The following is a 20,918-nucleotide window of genomic DNA, read 5'->3' as shown; positions in this document are numbered from 1 at the left end:
AAAGTCACGTGGGGCACGCAACAGCTGCCGCCAGTCAATGTAAATCCGCGGCCACCTGCAGGGATATCACTCACGAATTGTTACTGCGACAAATGAAACAAATAAAGGAGAACGTACACATGCCACATAATTTTATTACCTTAGTGTATGCCTCTACATTCGCATTAATTTGTGAACTGTTACACAATAAAAGGTGTCACTGAGGTGTGGGATTCTCGGTTATCTTGTACTTTTTGCCCTTTACAATTGCGTCTATGTTCGGAGTAATTGTTCTTGTGCATTTTAGGCGCAGCGTGCAGTTTAAATTTCGATCAGACAATACGTTTCTCAGGCACGTCTTGTTACATTTCATTGCAGAGAACAGTTGTTCACAAACATACGTGGAACCGAACATTGATATTATTGTAGCCGCCAGTTTGTGCAAACGAGGAAATCCATCCTGAGGCAAGTGTCTGTAGAATTCCAAAACGTTTTTCTTGTTCTGAAATTTGTGTCTGTATTCTCTGTCACACTGCAGGTCAATAATTTCTTGCTGCAGCTCAGGACGAATCTCTTAAATATTCGCTGAATATGGAGAGAACAGATCAAAATCACTGTCTAGTGCTGTCAGATCTTGAAAGCGCTGATCAACTAAACTGTGTGAATAACGTTCACAGTCTTTGTGAACACCTTGCACGGATGATAATTTAGGAAAATGAGCTAGATTTCCAGTTTCCAGCTGACTCACCCAAAGTGTCAATATCATTTTAAAAGCTCGTATTCGATCTATGAAATGAGTAATTAGCAGATCTTTACCTTGTAGTAAAATGTTCAAAGCATTCAGATGGCTAGTTAAATCTGCTAAGAACGCGAGATCACATTCAAACGTGCGCGCGCATTTCCCCTCCGTCCCCTCCCTCCCTACTCCGCGACCTTGCACCTGCTCGCAAGCACGTGCCTGAGCAGACGCGAGTACTCGCGCTCAGAGCCGGCCAGTTGTTAAGCCCTGACTTACACGGAGCATGCTATGTAGGTGTCAGGCAGCGAAGAACTATTGCAGAGAGAATACATGTTATTAAAAAGCACCTAAGATGACGGGATGAATGATTGTCTCCGGTTTGTTTCCGCCCGGTCAGACATTCGTGGTAGGATGCCCACAGCGTACGGGTAGGGACTAGAGATTGGGGATCCGCTCTTGAACTAATTCATAGAGTTTAATCTTTCAAAGGAGTGAACAATCAGTGATTCAGAAAAAAAGAACGGTAGCTCCAATCGTTTCCCACGGCAGATAGAGAGAGAGAGAGAGAGAGAGAGAGAGAGAGACGGAGCATATCAGCAGCACCTCTGCTGGTCAGAGCACAGTGCACACCACACAACACAGCCAGCGCCGGCCTCTGCCCTGCTTCTACCTTGGCTGCCTGCATTGTGCAGTGCCCCATTGGATTTTGTGTTTCACATATGCCGTGCCGTCTCTGTGCGTCATCTGCCGTGTGCAGTGTCTGGCGCAGCTTAACTTCGCACTCTGTCGGCGATCGTTTCAGTCGCACGTCCTGCCCTCTGGGCAGTTGATGCGAGCAACAGGACAGAGAGCCACCTAGCGGATAACATAGGAACTACTGCATGGGGGCTTAATTAAAAAAAAATATGATATAAGAATGCAATGCAAATACTTTTTAATTTTCTGTCGCTGTATGTCCGATTACGCTGTTTCGTAAACGGCTGGCCCTGACTAGTTTTAGTACGCAATCTGACTGCATAGAATAACAACAAACAATGAAAGAAACTTTTCGTTAACACGGTTAATTAATTAAGTCCCCAGCAACTATAAAATCTACGAAGCCAACAAAGCACAAGTGTAGCTGTTCTGTATGTGGTAGTATGACTCAACGCACATCTGGCACGGTTCTTCTTCAACAAGACAAGAATTTTTAAATATCATTTATACTGACGTGATAAAAGAAAATTAGAAATACTATAATTGTGCAAGAAACCCAGAATTACACTCTAATACAAGCACACACGCCAGATGCTTTGTTGACTGAACCTGTAATGAAGCATTATTCAGGACACACAAATAATAAGAAAATAAAGAACAGTAGGTAGTTACCTTAATTTATATTGACGAAAAGCACTCAGATCATTACAATATCTCCATTGGAACAACATCTGCTATCTCTCCCATCAAATAACTGCATAAACATGGAACAACACTCTCCACTACCACATCTCACTCCAACTTCACGACAAGCAGTGTCCACCACAACTTCTCAGCAAGCACTGCTTGCCGCTACGTCTCAATAATCACTGCCAGTGGAGGCGGCGGAACAATACTCTCTGGCGCGATTTCTGGCGCTGTGGCTCAGTGTAGCCACCTTTCATATGCCCTTCCTCCACGGGCTAGAATTTGATGGTATTTTTGCCAGCATTGGTGGTGAAAATACCACCAAATTCGTCAAAAAAAATACAGACAAAAATAAAAGATAATATTAATACGCAAGTATTATATAACTAGATAAAATTTTGGCTTTGCACTGACCTTACAATAGCCTAATATATAAAATACAGTAAGGAATACAGATTCTTTCATACATATGACTTCACATAATAGTTTACAGAAATATCATGTGGTTAAACAATTCAATCGATAGCGTCAGCAATGACGAATATGAGCAGGTAAGAGTCTTATAACTTTTCACAAACAGTAATACACAAAAAATCAGTTTATACAAATATTCACATAAAATGTTTTCATAACAAGTGGTTGACAGTTCCAGCAGTAGCACCCAGCAATGTTGAGTAGGTGCAGACACCATCAGGTGACATCATTTCAGTAGAAGCAGTCCATCAGTGGCACCCAGCATTGTGGAACAGGTGCAGACGCCAACAGGTGACATCATTTCAGTAGAAGCAGTTCATCAGTGGCACCCAGCATTGTGGAGTAGGTTCAGACTCCAACAGGTGACATCATTTCAGTAGAAGCAGTCCATCAGTGGCACCCAGCAATGTGGAGTAGGTTCAGACTCCAACAGGTGACATCATTTCAGTAGAAGCAGTCCATCAATGGCACCCAGCAATGTTGAGTAGGTGCAGACTCCAACAGGTGACATCATTTCAGTAGAAGCAGTTCATCAGTGGCACCCAGCAATGTCGAGTAGGTGCAGACACCATCAGGTGACGTCATTTCAGTAGAAGCAGTTCATCAGTGGCACCCAGCATTGTGGAACAGGAGCAGACTCCATCAGGTGACATCATTTCAGTAGAAGCAGTCCATCAGTGGCACCCAGCAATGTTGAGTAGGTGCAGACAGCAGTCCATAATATTCACTATCACTGATCACACTGTTCATGAGCGTTTATTAGCAGAAAGTAAACATGTCCTATTGGCACCAATCATGTAGAAAGAGTACAAGTAACAGTCCATAATATTCACTGTCACTGATCACACAGTTCATTAGCAGAAATTAAACATTTCTAAGTGTCACACATCATGTTGAAAAGTGCAGGTAACAGTTCATAATATTCACCATCACTACTCAGACAGTTCAAGCATGAACAATAGTTTGAATACACATACAAATGCTTTTACAATGCTCTTACACTAAACATACAAATTCTAATAAACACACAAATGATATCAGATAATTGTCATATTACTATTACAAATACACAAACATCAGTAAACCTATAATATTTATGGGTGTCAGTGCAAGCCACTACAAACAAAAAAAAATAATATTTAAGAGATAGGTGCGTAGGATTAGGAAAGGAAAACACACAAAACACACTCACTCATCTTTCATCCACATTAAGTACTACTGTGTAATTGAATAGTGTTAACTGTGTACATGCACTTCTGTCAAAATTTCATGTTCAACTTGTGTATCAAGTAGTAGTGGCAGCAATGTATAACAGTCAATAATAGTTAAGTCAGCGTCATAGTCATCATGTCAAGACCAATGTTTGCCAAGCCAAATAAAAATGTACGTTTGCTGAACAACTGTCAGTGTGCCAAGATATGCAATGCTTCCTCTCTCCAAAAAAAAGTACATACTGCTTAGTGATTTAACAAAGTGTGTGTAGACAATCTTCCTTCCATTTTAGTGTTCTAGTCTGCTATCTTCATCCTCCTTGTTCCATATAGACCAACAAAAAAAAAAAATGTGCACCTCACTTATTTTACCTCTTATACACTAAAACTCCAATCAACTTCATATAATCTCAATACCTCAATAATACCTCTTCAATACGTCGATACATATAAACCTTATTGCCAGTATCATTTCACTTCCATAACAACTCTTTCCTCTAGTCAGTCTCCTCGAATAAGTACAGATAAAATCCTAATGCAAACCTCATCATCCCATACAATCCGAAGACACACTGTCAACACACAACCTCTGTGTAATCCATCTGACCAAAATCTTCTACTCATTATGAATTATAAACAAATAATGCATACATGACCTCTAACAGACTTAGTTCGAATAATTCTCAGTAATTAAGTACGATTACGGAGTGTGAATGAACCTAATTTTTCACAGTGTGGACACCACTTCAAGAATTATGGCAAACAGAAGCAAACATGTGGAGTATTTCTTGTGTCAAGTGTCGCTTCGTATTTCAATTGCTCACGAAAAATGCAGTGTAATAACTGTGTTGGTATGTCATGTCGTTAGCTTCCTTCCTATTGGCATACATTTATACAGCTTTCATAAAACCTCCAGCTCATGTGACTTCTATGAAGTTTCTTGTACTAATGTCGTTCGTCGAATTATAGCAGTTCACTTTCTTATCTTAAAAATATAAGGCACTGAGCGTAAGCAAGGCAAGCAATAGCGAGTAAATATACCAGTAGTGAACAGAATGTCAACAAGTGGATGCAGCACAACTCTTACAACGAGGCTCTGCCAAGCGAACAATCTGTAACTAGTACCACAGTATAACCTAAACTCTATGTTTGTACACTGTACATCAGCATTGCTATATACCAAATTAAAGTATAGTTATGACAACAAGCAGAAATGTGTAAATGTGCAATCCATATGCATAGCAGTAAACATATATCTTACGTACTAAACAGGTCATTAGCATCGTATCTTAATATGTAAAACTGAAGGCGCAAGCAGATAAATCACAAAGTATAACTTACATACCTAACCACATCAGCACAATTAATCAGGTGACAATTATAATTTAAATAAATAAGCACAGCAGGCACATAATAAAAAAAATATAACATCAGTGAAAAAGCAGTGCAGCCAAGCGATGCATAATATACACAAGTAACAATCCAGTTCATTAATAATATTGTCAAAATCAGTTAACGTACGCAAGCACGTCGCTTCACAAGTAATTTCATTGAACATGTAATTAGCACAAAGTATGAATCACGTAATCGCGAGCAGCAAATTACGTCTAAAGTACGTACCTAAGTGGAAATATGTTACCTGAAAAATAAACTCAATTAATAATTACCTTTTTAGTTTATTACTTTCTTCTTCGAAATGACATTTTTCCTGAAATTTTCTCGATAGCAAGTCGTCTTAACGTCGGACACGCACAGAATTTACATGAAGCTCTTAAATATTTTATAGAACCGTATCCTGAAAAATACTGAATGTTAATAACAGAATTCATCAAGTCACTATAGCTTTATACTGAATTTAGTCGGAGAAATTAGACTGTGTATTTATTTATGGCTGTCAGTGCATTCGCACTGAGCGCTCGATCAGCTGTAGGCGCGTGACGTAGGAAGTGATTGTTTGCGGTCAACGACTGCCTTGTGCGGCGCGCAGACTTTACTGTTGCTTTGAGTATATGCCGCCGCCAAAACACAGCGCGGTATCCTTGTACTCTCCGTGTGTTTACATACAACTGTTAGTTTCTCAAAAGTATGTCATTCTACAAAAATTTTTCAAAAGTATATCATTCCACAAAAGTTTTAACGTTAGATATATGATGTATTCCCTTAGAGCGTCGTGATTTAAGAGTTTCTACTTCGACAGTGTTATCATGAATAATTTTGCGAATTCTATGTGGACCGTTATAAAGCAGAAAAAATTTCCGACACAAGCCTTTTCCTTTGTGAGACAAACGATGAGCCTATATTAACACCTTCCGACCAACTGACAAGATTTTTAAATGACCAGGACTCTTAGCTGATTTCTCTCTTCTAGCAGCCGCAGATGCAATATTTCGTAGAGCCAGGTTGACAATTTCAGAATGCCGTAGTTTCCGTGTAGGCGGAAAAGGAACGATTTCAGAAATGCGATTTGTCGGTGCTTTGTTTTTTAGTATCAGTATAGGCGGTAAAGAAGTTGAATCATTAGGGAGTTCATTCAGAATGTTTTGAAAAATATGAAGATACTGATCCCAAGTTCTGTGATTCTGATGACAATAAAGACGACACAATTTATTGATTTCCTTCATCCATCTCTCTGAAGCGTTAGATTGAGGGTGAAAAAGTGAAATGAAAATTGGTTTAATTTTCCGACGCCGTAGAGTACGAAGCCAAATTTTAGAACGAAACTGTGATCCATTATCTGATATAACCTTATCAACATGACCCACTTCTTTAAGAAAATGTTTGATGAAAGCGTTAGATACTGAACGAGCTGTTGCTTTGCGTAAAGGTGTAAAACACACATATTTTGATGTCAACTCCACTGCTACGAAAATGTACGCAAAACCATTAGTAGAACGAACCACCGGACCGAACAAATCAACTGCAGCCATGTCCTTTAATTTTGCTGGAATGATAGGAAACAACGGTGCTCTGTGAGAAACTGTCGGCGGCTTAGCCTTTTGACATAATTTGCATTTGGAAAGAACAAATCGAATACGTTTTTCCATATTATTGAAGTAGCAATTTTCTCGCAATTTATGAAAGCATTTTCTGGGACCAAAGTGTGCATAACTGAAATGCGTATACCAAATCAGCTTATTAACCCACTCATCAGGAATACAAACTAACCAAACAGAGTTGTCGACCGATTTTCGTTTAAAAAGAACTTTCCAGATAGATCGAACGAGGTGTGGCCAAATTGTCCAATCTAACAAAGCGTCTAAGAAAATTGCACACACCAAGGAAACCACGAACATCACGTTTTGTGGTAGGCACAGCATAATTACGAATAGCATCTAATTTTTCTGGATCAGGAAGAATACCTTCTGTAGAAATAATGTGACCGAGAAATTTCACCTGTGAACGACCAAATTCAGATTTTTCTAAGTTCACTGTAATGCCAACTCTTGCAAAAATACGTAATAATGAATCCAAAATTTTGTTGTGCTCACTCCAAGAATTTTTAGCAATAAGAATGTCGTCAACATATGAAGTAATGTTGTCACGAAGATAAACAGTTAAAATATCATTTAAGCTACGAATGAATGCTGCTGAAGATACAGTAAGTCCAAACGGTAATTTCCGAAATCACTTTTGGGTAAAATAGTCATATCCGGTTATTGTTTACTTACTCACTAGATAGATTGATAGTTGAAGAGTTGTTTCGATAGATGCAAAGAATAGTAAAAGAGTAGGCAGCGGTACAGAAAACTAAAAGAGAAATAGCACCACTACAGCTCGGGGCCCTATGCTCGCTACGGCACATATTCACTTAGAGTAGTGAATCCCCTGAGGACTTTAATAGCTGCACATAAATTTCAGTTTGTGACTTAGTGGCAAATTTGGCGGAAGTGCCTACAGAAATTGAGCTAACCATGAACATGGATGTATGTCATTGTTAGAATTACGAAAGATCTTAAATTTCCGAACAGTTAAAAAGTGTTTATAGTCAAAGTTTTCGCCTCGTGACGACAAAGACCTACCGCGTCTGTCCCAGTCCGAATGTCGATTATTGTCAAGTTCGCGCGCTTGGCGCTCTCTTGTTGCATCCCGTAAATGAAATAAATTACTTTCTTCAAAACCCGCTGCTATCGGTGATTCCAAATTTCTTCTACCGTCCTTTCCTACGATTTTGCTTTCAATTTGTTTGACTTGCTTTTCTAATGCCTCCACTTCCCTGTTAATGCGTTCATTAAATTTTCCCTGATTTTCAACATGCTTATTTATGTTCTGGTACTCTTCGGTTTCTGCAAATGGCAATGGTGCTGTATCATCTGAATCTCTGGCCGCATTTAAACTAAGATTTGTCAATTTATCTGAAATCTCCTCAACTCTTTCCGATAAATCACCTATTTGTTCTTTCTGTTTATTTACGTCTTCCGTAAGTGTCGCGACTCGCGTTTCAGTATTAACGCATTTAGTAGTTAACTGTTCATACTGTTGTGTTAGGTTATTTAGTCTGTCATTTGGTACGGATTCCTCGATTCTCTCAAATATTTCTTCCTTATCTTTTGCACGTTGTAAATTTAACTCTGAAAATTTCTGTACTATCACGCGATCTCTTTCTTCCTGTTCTCTATCCTGTTCCCTTTGTCTAATCTCTACTGCAACTAATCTATTATTGTGAGCATTCAAAATCGGTTGTACTTCTTCTCGAATTTCTTTCTTTAATTCATCTTTCATGTTTTTGAAACATGTCCCAATTCGTGAGTCTAACTGTGTTTCCAAAGTTCCAATCTCTGTTTTAAATTCAGATCCTAACTGTGATCCCAATGAGTCTAACCGTGTTTCCATTGTTTCCCTATCTGTTTTTAATTCAGATCGTAACTGTGATCCCATTGTTCCCATCTCAGTTTTAATTGTTACTATTTGTGAGTCTAACCGTGTTGCCGCTGTTTTTAATTCAGATCCCAAATTTAATGTTGCACTCATCAACTGCTCCGTGTTAAGTTGTTCGAAATTCTTTTCGCCCCTAACATTTCCCACAAAACTAACTTCCTTCTGCATAGCCATAAAGCTATCTGTGTTCGATACTATTTCAGAATCTTCTATCGTTAATCTCGTATTCTGCGAATTTTCTGATTGAGAAAAATTTTTAAATGGTTCCGGACTATTTTCCCGACTTATTACATTGTTTTCCACTTCATTATCCGTCACACTGTTCTCCTGTGTTGGCGAGTTCGCCATGTTAACAATTTCGTCATTCTCACTATTCATCATTTTTGCCTTTTTCATTGATCGCGTAATCATTTACAAAATATACAAAACTCGTCACTATATGAAAATTGCACACAATGACACTTTATCTCCAACAATATCATTCACACGAAATATTTCCCTCAAACACGATTAATCGAACAATTGAAATACTCGTAATTGCGCTAAAGTGTCAAACGCGTATACAAGGCAATAAAAATTAAATTTTGAAAAATACCATTAGAAGAATGCCAATTACCAAATCTACACATGCAAAATAGACTACAATTACTAAACTACAAATTACTACTACAATACTACTGTCTACTATTTTTACAATCAGAAGATTCCAAGGGACGATCCAAGGCAGCGGTCGCCACGTGCATGGGGGCTTATTTAAAATAATATATGAATGCAATGCAAATACTTTTTAATTTTCTGTCGCTGTATGTCCGATTACGCTGTTTCGTAAACGGCTGGCCCTGACTAGTTTTAGTACGCAATCTGACTGCATAGAATAACAACAAACAATGAAAGAAACTTTTCGTTAACACGGTTAATTAATTAAGTCCCCAGCAACTATAAAATCTACGAAGCCAACAAAGCACAAGTGTAGCTGTTCTGTATGTGGTAGTATGACTCAACGCACATCTGGCACGGTTCTTCTTCAACAAGACAAGAATTTTTAAATATCATTTATACTGACGTGATAAAAGAAAATTAGAAATACTATAATTGTGCAAGAAACCCAGAATTACACTCTAATACAAGCACACACGCCAGATGCTTTGTTGACTGAACCTGTAATGAAGCATTATTCAGGACACACAAATAATAAGAAAATAAAGAACAGTAGGTAGTTACCTTAATTTATATTGACGAAAAGCACTCAGATCATTACAATATCTCCATTGGAACAACATCTGCTATCTCTCCCATCAAATAACTGCATAAACATGGAACAACACTCTCCACTACCACATCTCACTCCAACTTCACGACAAGCAGTGTCCACCACAACTTCTCGGCAAGCACTGCTTGCCGCTACGTCTCAATAATCACTGCCAGTGGAGGCGGCGGAACAATACTCTCTGGCGCGATTTCTGGCGCTGTGGCTCAGTGTAGCCACCTTTCACTACTTGCAACAACCTGCTCGCAAGGGAACGGATGATTTGTCTCGGAGCGGGTGAGTTCACCGCTCCCCCCACCCTTGGAACTCGCCCGCTCGACGCTCACCCCACTGTCTCGACTCTAGCCAGAGCGTTGAGCAAAGCGACTCAGGTGTCACTCTGGTCTCTGCGGTCTCAGCTCACGCAGTAATACAGCTCTCGGCTCGACCTGCTCGACTCAGCGCCTCTGCATCGGAGTTCGTCCCTACTGGATATTGTTCTTCATAGTAATACCGCTATGTATATTACATTATTATGTTATGTATACATCAATTGTTTTTATTTTATTTTTAGTTGTTTAAACTGATTAGATTAGGTTCCTGATGACTCCTCTTACTATAGGATTTTTATTATGGACACTCGAATTTACGCTTTAATTACGAGCGAACCAATAAATGTATCGCGAAATGTGATACACCAATATTTTCCTTGTTTTATTCTGCGTAAGGCTATATGCAGCACTTTCGTTTTACAGTCAAATTTATATTTTATTTTCTTATTCTGGTACGGATTTTGCGATTTTAGGCGTCTTCAGAAGGAAACGTTCACTTTAAAAATAAATGGCTTGCGATGTATTTGTATGAGGTTAATGAAATTTTAATACATTATAGCCAAATATATTGTTAATGTAAATCTCAAGTTACAACATTTTCCGATCACCCAAAAAACCACGATAGTGCAGAATAAATCAATAATCAAAAACTTTGTCATATCGTGGAAATTTCAATAAACAATACAAAATTCTTACTCATTATCTGTGTTACTTCAAAATAGGATCAAATAAGATCAAAATACAGGTATAGTACTGGAATAAACCAAGTTTAAAGGGCAATGTGCCTTCCATTTATTTTCTATTGTAAATGAGTGGTGAGTCATGAAATAGAGCTAATTCATTTCAGGGAGTGAACAGTTCTGATCCAATCTCTGAAAAGAACAGTTTTGCCCATCTCTAGTAGGGACTGCGCAGACCGGCAGTACGGGCCTCCCGCGTCCGGAGACTGCTGGCTGCCTGCCGGTGCGCCCCTGGTAGAGGCGGCAGTAATTCGCGCTGGGCGGCAGGCTCAGGTGCTACTCGGGACGGGCGCCCGGAATTAATTCCGCCGCGAAACAAACGCCGCTCGCTCGACCGGCGCACCTCGCGCACACTTGGCGAAATAACACAGGCCGGATCGATTCCTCCCGCAGGGCTCGCGTACTTTCCACTCCCTTAGCGTCCGTTTGCGCTCGGGCCCGGCCGACGTCGACAAGCATACAGCGGCCCATTTGTCTGCTAGTTGGACGCTACAGCACTCCACTCGTGTTGCCACACTACGGAATACTCCGAGTAACAAGAGCACACCGGGCGAACTGCAGGCTCACGTCGATGTGAGAAGGCAAAGGGGTTTGCAGGAATCGGGCGAATGGTTTCAGGTCAATGTTAGAATTTATTTGTGAATATCACCCGGTAAAGTACGCTCAATAACAAAAAAGAACGGCGCACCACAAATGAACGATCCGAAAGAGACGGAAATCGGTAGTTGCGATGTACTTGTATAGAAAAACAAATGATTATAATTTCACAATAATTGGTTGATTTATTCAAGAGAGAGAGATTCAAACGGCCGGCCGGAGTGGCCGAGCGGTTCTAGGCGCTACAGTCTGGAACCGCGCGACCGCTACGGTCACAGGTTCGAATCCTGACTCGGCCATGGATGTGTGTGATGTCCTTAGGTTAGTTAGGTTTAAGTAGTTCTAAGTTCAAGGGGAGTGATGACCTCAGAAGTTAAGTCCCATAGTGCTCAGAGCCATTTGAACCATTTAGAGATTCAAACACTGAACAAGTAAATAATACGTTGATCCACATGTGACCCTTATGAAAGCAGTTAATCCGCTTGGCATTAATTCATAGATCTATTAGATGTCCTCCTGAGGGATACCGTGCCGAATTCTGCCCAATTCGCGGCTTAGATCATCAAAATCTCGAGCTGGTTGGAGGGCCCTGCCCATGATGCTCCATACGTTCTCTATTGGGGACAGACCATGCGACACAGACGGCCATGGTAGAGTTTGGCAAGCACGATGAAGAACAGTAGAAATTCTCGCTGTGTGCGGGCCGGCATTACCCAGCTGAAATGTAAGCCCAGGATAGTTTGCCATTAAGGGCAACAATATGGGCAGTAGAATATCGTCGACATGCACACCTCATGGATTCTGCAATGAAACGAAATGACACCTCAGAGCGTCTTCCCGGGCATCTCCAGACACGTCTTCGGCCTCGAATCTCATTGACTGGAGTTGAATTGTCTTTAGTGATGAGTCCCGCTCAGTAGAGGGCCCCAATGATCAGCGGATATGTGTCTGGAGACACTCTGGGCAGGGTGGGTTACCAAACTGGGCTTACATTTCGGCAAGATAACGGCCACGCATAGACGGCGAGAATTTCTACTATGGGCTTGTCGCCGTTTTAGCAAACCTCTACCTTGATTACGTCCGTATGGGAGTTGGTACCCTACCACTGTCTGGGGTGTCTCCAGACTCGTCTTCGCTGGACATTGGGCTCAGTTGGAAAGGGACTCATCACTGAAGAATATTCTACTCCAGTCAATGAGACTTCAGGACTAATCTGCACGATACAACTGAAAACAGGCTCGTTGGTGTGCCTGTGTCAATGGTAGTCGCCGCAAGCGGCGCCACAAGCTCAGCGCCTTTCTGTGGTCACGAAAACACCAGTTGCACGTTGGATCGATGATGCTGATGAATCCGTGGCTCAGAGTGCCTCTCTGACGATTGCTCGGTTCTCACGTTATGTAGTACCTCCAGGTCGACATTTTCGTTCTTGACTTCATGTTCAGCCATGGTGCAACCCTTCCCGCCAACATCTCCGAAAAGTGGCGTCGCTCCAATTCAGATGTCGCGTCATTCACCGATTGATCCAACCGGCTTCTTTGAGCCCATATGCACACCCTCTCTCAAATGCTGTAACCTGCGTATATTGTTCACGTGAATGTCTGCTGAGTACACCGAATGAAATTCGCAAACATTTCATGTCCTGATAACGACATGTCTCCTGTTTACTATCACTTCAACTTGCGCAGTGAAATTGCACCGTAGCGTCACATCACATCAATCCATTGTCCAACCAATGTTTACAATTTTGCGTTTTCCGTCGATACTAGTATGAATATGGATATCTAATCAGCTTGCGGAATTCCTTCGTGGAGAGTCATTTCGTTATCTTAGAGTGTAAACTGCTCGAATCCTAGCTAGTTTCTATAGTACTGGCTATTACTTTTTGTCGAATATGTAAGTGATAGTAATTCAACCGAAAAATAGTGCATTATTACATGGTTTTGTTTCTAAAGAAGCACTCGTTACTATCTGTTTTTAGCAGAAAATAACTCTTTATAATTCAATTTTTAAAACAAAAGCAGTCAGAATACAATGAAAAATATTAGGATTGTGCTGTGCTTGCAAGAACCAACGTCAGTGTAAAATCGATTCTCCAATCACTTATATAATGTAGTGGGTACATAATACTGATATATGTTTGTCAAATCCGTAATGTTCATAATAAACTGTGAATGATATGGAGTTGTTACTACTCTGCTTACGATTCTTGCATTTAACACAGCTACTTCATACATGTTTACGCATTACGTGTTGGGCTATAATCTCCTCATGCACCGTGCCCTATCCAACTATTGTGATTTTTCAATACCACGCGATACGGTAATGTTTCTTCGATAGACGTGGTATCTCTGTATTTTTTTAAATAGTATTATTTTCAGTTACATGGAATTTTTACATAAGTAAATCAGTATGTCCTCCGCCAACGTAAGTCTTCGTCAGGTATCTCTGTCTCCTTAGTCGGAAATGTTTATGGAATGAAACGATAAATAAATCGTAACAATGGTGCAAGGGTAACTGGGTAGTCATTTTTACTAAGTCTTTTCATTATAAAACGGTTTCAGCTGTCAATTTTGCCTGTAAGCCTTGTTTAGTTTATGGAACGACTGAGTATACGGGAATAAATGGCTTTAGTTAAACGTCCTAAAAATATGCCGCTTTTTGTACAAAATTTTGTCCCAATAAATTTTTAATTCTGTGTTACCAGTCTTGTAAACACACTCAAGAATACGGAGGAAAGAAATGGGGCACGAACGAATATTTGAACAAGTTCAGGATCACGATTACTTCTCGAAGGTCCACGATAGATTTTGTGAGTGTATATGTTATCTTTCTTATAGGCATATCATGTGCTATGAAGGTGTGAAATTCACACTGAAAACCTTCTGTCCACAGAAGAACATGAGACTTGAGAGCAGTGACGTGTGGTGATCATTCAGATAGCTGAAACACTGAATATTCTGATTATATTATTGTACTTTTCATTACATTATTGTTACACAGTATACAGTATTATATATAAATCACAGTTTTATTGTTATCACTGTAAATAAACATTATTTATCTTCCTGATAATGCTAATAACTGGTAATATTTTTAAATTCAAGAAATAAATATTAAAGTAATTGTGAATTGGAAGAATAGATGCTGAAATAATTAGACATAATATCAATTTCTATGACTGTAAAAAAACCTTTACAGAAAATAATTAGTTTCTAGTCTTAAATTTACCCTTGATACTTCGATAGACCACTTCAGCAAGATAAGTGAAACCGTAATTCCATTCTTCGGTACTGGTAAGCAAATTTGATAACCACCTTCTCAAAGAAATGTTCCTTCTTCTTGAGGTCTCCTATTAAATTTATACCAGAGATGAATATAGAATATGCATTTTGTGCCATTTAATGGTCTGGGGTAAATAACAGAATTATTAATCTTTAACTCTGTATCTTTATATTATGTTATATATATATATATATATATATATATATATATATATATATATATATATATATATATACGTGACACGCTTCCCATCATAACGGCTACCGTACCGTGCGATTGATCAATGGAACACGCAACCAACTAACTAACTTCGGGAGTTCCAATCGAAATGATTCTATGATGAGAATTTCTTCTCCGGTACAATTTCGAGACTATCTTTCGATTCTCATCTGCACTTACACGATCTTTCTGCCCAAGACGTACTGAAGAGTTGTAAGAGTAATGATACTAAAATATTAATCCTCTGAAAACTCTTTTTGGCATTCAGTTTGTGTCTAGTAGTTTTGCAAGTTCACTTACGGTTTTATTTCTAATTCTACATTACTATATACTACAGTCAGCTCATTTTTCATTCGAATGGAATCAATCAATTTTCCGTATGCATCTAAGGAACTCTGAAGGCTGCTTTCGGGAAACTAGCTAGAATATTGTCCACTGTTGTCATTTGACAATAAATTTAAAAATTTCAATACAGAATAATCTTGTAATCTTAAATCCAAGTGCCTGTCAATGTTATCAAACACTTCCATTAGTTGAGTTTATAACTTATATTTTATGTCATCTAAGATTGTCCTATTTGAGACACTTTCCTTCGAGAACTAATTCACAGTCGCCACGTACCGTGACTAAGTGTCTTGCATTTTCTGTTCACAGCACAAAATATCACTTGTTCGGTTCTGAAGGACGTTGTGCACCATATCATGACAGTAGATGTTCTGTCGAATGTATTTGTAAGATAACTACACCCTTACTCGTATCTATCACGGCCAAGTTTCTCCCTAAAATCAGCTGCCATGGTGTAACTATGGCGATCCGACTAATGTTTATGCTGCATAGCTTAGAGAGGGTATCTTACTCCAAAGGAACGTGCACCTGAAGACTGAAAATAGGCCCGTCCGCCTACCGGTATATGCCTTATCAAAATTACACCACTTGGGACGAAAAACCTTCACAGTCATTTAGTTCTAATACATGTTGAAAGGATTCTAAAGGAAACACTGACTTCGTAACTGGAAGTTTTGTCTTTAGTACAACGTATGGTACTAATTGCTAACGTTTATAGGCACATGTACTGACGTTCACTCTTATTCCTGCTTGTTATTACTCTTCTGACGTAACCATTGCTTCTAACGATCTTTGCTGACGGCGCTTCTAATACGGATGAGTCCTCAGTCCCGGGCACGAACACTGCAACATTTAACGAATTTGTCTACCTTCTCACGGTACCTGCCCATGTGTCTCCAACCACGTCCGACATTCAGCAACTACTCTGCACTACTCATTACCTTTCGTGACAGCCGTAAAAGTTGGCGCCAAACCGAACTTCTCGATCACTGGCGATTCCCCTGGTAGCAGTCCTGCTGCGCAAGGCCACTGAGGTACAGATAACAAAACCAAAGGAGTAACTACAGGGCTATTACAAATGATTGAAGCGATTTCATAAATTCACTGTAGCTCCATTCATTGACATATGGTCACGACACACTACAGTACGTAGACAACTTCATAAAGTTTTGTTCGGCTGAAGCCGCACTTCAGGTTTCTGCTGTCAGAGCGCTCGAGAGCGCAGTGAGACAAAATGGCGACAGGAGCCGAGAAAGCGTATGTCGTGCTTGAAATGCACTCACATCAGTCAGTCATAACAGTGCAACGACACTTCAGGACAAAGTTCAACAAAGATCCACCAACTGCTAACTCTATTCGGCGATGGTATGCGCAGTTTAAAGCTTCTGGATGCCTCTGTAAGGGGAAATCAACGGGTCGGCCTACAGTGAGCGAAGAAACGGTTGAACGCGTGCGGGCAAGTTTCACGCGTAGCCCGCGGAAAATTGGCTCATGCCAGAACCGGAGACCGACAGCGCCTACTTCATCTTTTAACAGGATGGTGCTCCACCACACTTCCATCATGATGTTCGGCATTTATTAATCAGGAGATTGGAAAACCGATGGGTCGGTCGTGGTGGAGATCATGATCAGCAGTTCATGTGATGGCCTCCACGCTCTCCCGACTTAACCCCATGCGATTTCTTTCCGTGGGGTTATGTGAAAGATTCAGTGTTTAAACCTCCTCTACCAAGAAACGTGCCAGAACTGCGAGCTCGCGTCAACGATGCTTTCGAACTCATTGATGGGGCATGCTGCGCCGAGTGTGGGAGGAACTTGATTATCGGCTTGATGTCTACCGAATCACTAAAGGGGCACATATCGAAAATTTGTGAATGCCTAAAAAAACTTTTTGAGTTTTTGTATGTGTGTGCAAAGCATTGTGAAAATATCTCAAATAATAAAGTTATTGTAGAGCTGTGAAATCTGTAATGACACATTCCTATGCAGAGACATACAATATCTTAAAAGCTGCGCCAAAGATAAATTGAGAGGCATGTATATTATAATCTTTGTAAAGTTCACATTGGATTCTCTTTTGTTTCATACTCCAAGGGGCTAAGGGACACTTTCGATTGTTGCCTCGTGGAGGATGGACGTGATTTTTGGACTGTGCGGAAAGGCAGCCATGTAGTTAGTAATTATGGTTTGTGCGACGAGCAGAGCAAGTCTTATTGTCTTGTGAATAAAAATAGTGAGAAATATCGAAGTGTTACGAAAATTATTTAAAGTACGTAGCATTGTATTCCTTGGTTTCCACCGTCTTCGTGAAGTGAACCGATGCCGACTTAGGAAGATACACACGGTCAACAAAGAGAAGAACATCGATGGCGACTAATGAATTAATATTGTGGCAGAAGGACTAATTCTACGTCTAAGGTGAGAACTCTGATTAAATCAACAATGACGTAGAATTCAAAATGTAATTAATCGGAATGGTAAATTATATTACAGGCATATTTCACGCAGCACTGTATTTGTCCGCATTCAAGCTGGTCAATACAATCCGTAGAAAAGTCTTTTAAAAATTCTAAAGTTAAAGAACACAATAAATTGAAATGTTTTTTTATTTATTTCGCCACACTGGCGACCGCTGACAGGGACAGTGCTGGTGGAACAAAGAGTAAGTACTTCATTGTTGTGCTACAAATGTACTTGGACTAATTACTGTTTCTCTGTTACATGACGCACATGGAAAATGACGAATAAGGTGAAACAATGTTAACTGTATAAACAGATGGCACAATAACCAGAAGGAACAAGGACAAGGATTTACAAAACTAACGTAATCGTGAGTGACGCAGCTCAGCCGGAATTAAGGTAGGAAAGCGCAAACGCATGCAGTGGCTGCACCTTGGCTTAGCTCCACTTAAAGCAGAACCTTTTCCTTTCCATATTAAAATCCAGGTAGTGTTTGTGGCAACACACAATTACACTTTGATAATTACTTTTTATGTTCAACAATCGCAGAATTAGAAGACGTAGTGCGCCATCTTGTAAATTTCCGACGCGCAACAAATAACAATCGCGAGATATTTTTATTAATTCAACTGCGAGAGAATTTAAAGATTTAGATTAACATTAAAGTACAGATAAAAATACTATCTCCACAATGGAATCGGAGAACTTTAATTTGACAAATGTTCATGGACTCGTCACCGATTCTGACAATAGTGACGTAAATGATGACGCAATTAGTTTTTCAGCACAACATAATGTAGAAGTAAATACGATTCAATTGCACTCCACAGGGATTAACAATAATGAACCACTTGCAAATGAAACCTTGTGCACAGTCGATGAAGCATCGATTACCAGATCAGATGAAAATATTTCGCGTGAAATCAGTGAACCTAGCCCGGTTTCGATTCAATCAGATCGTGGTAGAGAAACAATGGCTACAAATAATGGCATAAATACAAACACACAAGCTTCGTCAGTTACGCTTGAGGCATTATATAGTCTGATGTCAAACGTGAGCGAGCAATTATCTGATTTAAAGATCAGCCACAACACAACGAACACAAAACTGGCGAATCTAGAAGTCAGCCACAACACAACGAACACAAAACTGGCGAACATGCACAGACATTTCGATCAACGCTTAAATAAACTCACCAATGAAATCGATCAAAAGATCGAAGACAAAGTCATCAAAACCGTCAATAGTGTATACAATGTATTGGCAAATGACTTAGAAAAGAAATTGTCAGATCTTACAAACAAACAGGAACAGGAACTGTCAGAAATAGTAGAAACACACAATCAAACACAAACCGTACAAAAAGAAATACATGAAAACGTACAGGCTATTCAATTAAATTTAACAAGAGTACAGTCCGCATGTGAAGAAATACCTGACCAAGTTAATAAAGTTAACGAAGAAGTCGGTTTTCTGAAACAGGAGACTCGACGTATCAAGGCGGACATTATCAAAATAAATGAAACTTTAGAAAACGGTAATGTAAATGAATCAATAACTGACCGGGAAACAAAACTTTTTGAAAAATTAGGTAATGAAATCAAAGTAGCCGAGGATAGAATACGCAAGGAAATTGCTGGTAGACTGAATGTTTCAAATGATTTGCCTACGTCAAGCAGCAGGCAGCGCGACACTTATTCGCCCGTGCCAGATTATGATGTCAATAACGCAGAACATCACGCGCCCTGTCCGGCGTATGTGCACGCACCGGCACAGGCAAACAATGGCTATTCGCCAAACGCGGTGCTGCAACAGGCAGTAGGCGTGTCGCCTTGCATCTCGACGCTTCTAGTCGATGAGAGCCTGTTGAAACATAAACAGTTTCCAGTTTTCTCCACAGAATCCAGAAAAACTCATCCAGTCGTATTTGTAAGAGCATTTAAAAATGTCTTACCAAGAAACTGGACTGAGGCACAGAAGATTAGATATGTAGTAGGCTTCACACAAGGCGACGCACTTTTGTGGGCCACAGACATGGCTGAACAGTGCGTCACCTACGAACAATTTGAACGGGCTTTCTTGGAGAAATATTGGTCTGCTGGGGTCCAAGAAAGACTGCGACGTGAGGTATTCAACCCACAACCGTTCAACCTAAAAAACGGCGGGTTGAGAAAGTATTTCGAAAAGTACTTGAATAAGACGCGCTATTGGAACAATCCAATACCGCACGTAGACGTTCTCAAAATTCTGAAAAACAGACTGCCCGCGAATTTACGCGAAAAATTGGTAACCATACCGGAGAACGACCTTGAATACTTTCTTTCCGTGCTTGACTCAATTGATCTAATATACGAAGAAGAGCCGAGCACAAGTAATCGGAATGAATATTCCGGAACCAATCAAAACAACGGTAACGGATATCATTTTAATGGCAGTGGACAAAATCCACACAGTTGGCATCCGTATGCGACAAGGCCAAATAATGGAACCTGGAATTACGGAAATCGGAAGAATTCGGCGCCACAGAGACGTGAAGACCGAAGGTATAGTACAGATTACGGTCCACGCCGGTATGGAAATGATAGAAATCACGTGAATGATTGGTCAGGCCCGCGTGATGAAAGGCGGCACACAACTGAAAATTACAATAGTTACAGTAATAGGAATGACAGACCAAGGAGGAATAGCGACGGCCGGTCGCAAGAAAATGTTGCACGCAGCGGTCCGGAAACTAATTGGCGACAGAATAACCACTCAGTACACTTTGTAGATGTAACGGACAGTACTGAAGCAACGCCGTTGTCTCCCCCGGTAAACAACAATCGGTCGTAATGAGCCCCCACCGGCCGACCGATTTGACGACAGGGGGCACAAACAAGCACACATTACATCTTAGACAATTATTTTTAAGATATGATCAGGATGCGACCGTAGAAGATGATCTATGTGAAGAAGAGAAGAAAGCACCGGACAAGGTAAGTGACCTCGTGCAGGCTATAATAACAGCAAAGATAGGAACTATAATTACCAACGTA

This window comes from Schistocerca cancellata, chromosome 7 (assembly GCF_023864275.1).
Source record: "Schistocerca cancellata isolate TAMUIC-IGC-003103 chromosome 7, iqSchCanc2.1, whole genome shotgun sequence".
Taxonomy (NCBI): Eukaryota; Metazoa; Arthropoda; class Insecta; order Orthoptera; family Acrididae; genus Schistocerca; species Schistocerca cancellata.
This window is presented reverse-complemented; position numbering follows the sequence as displayed.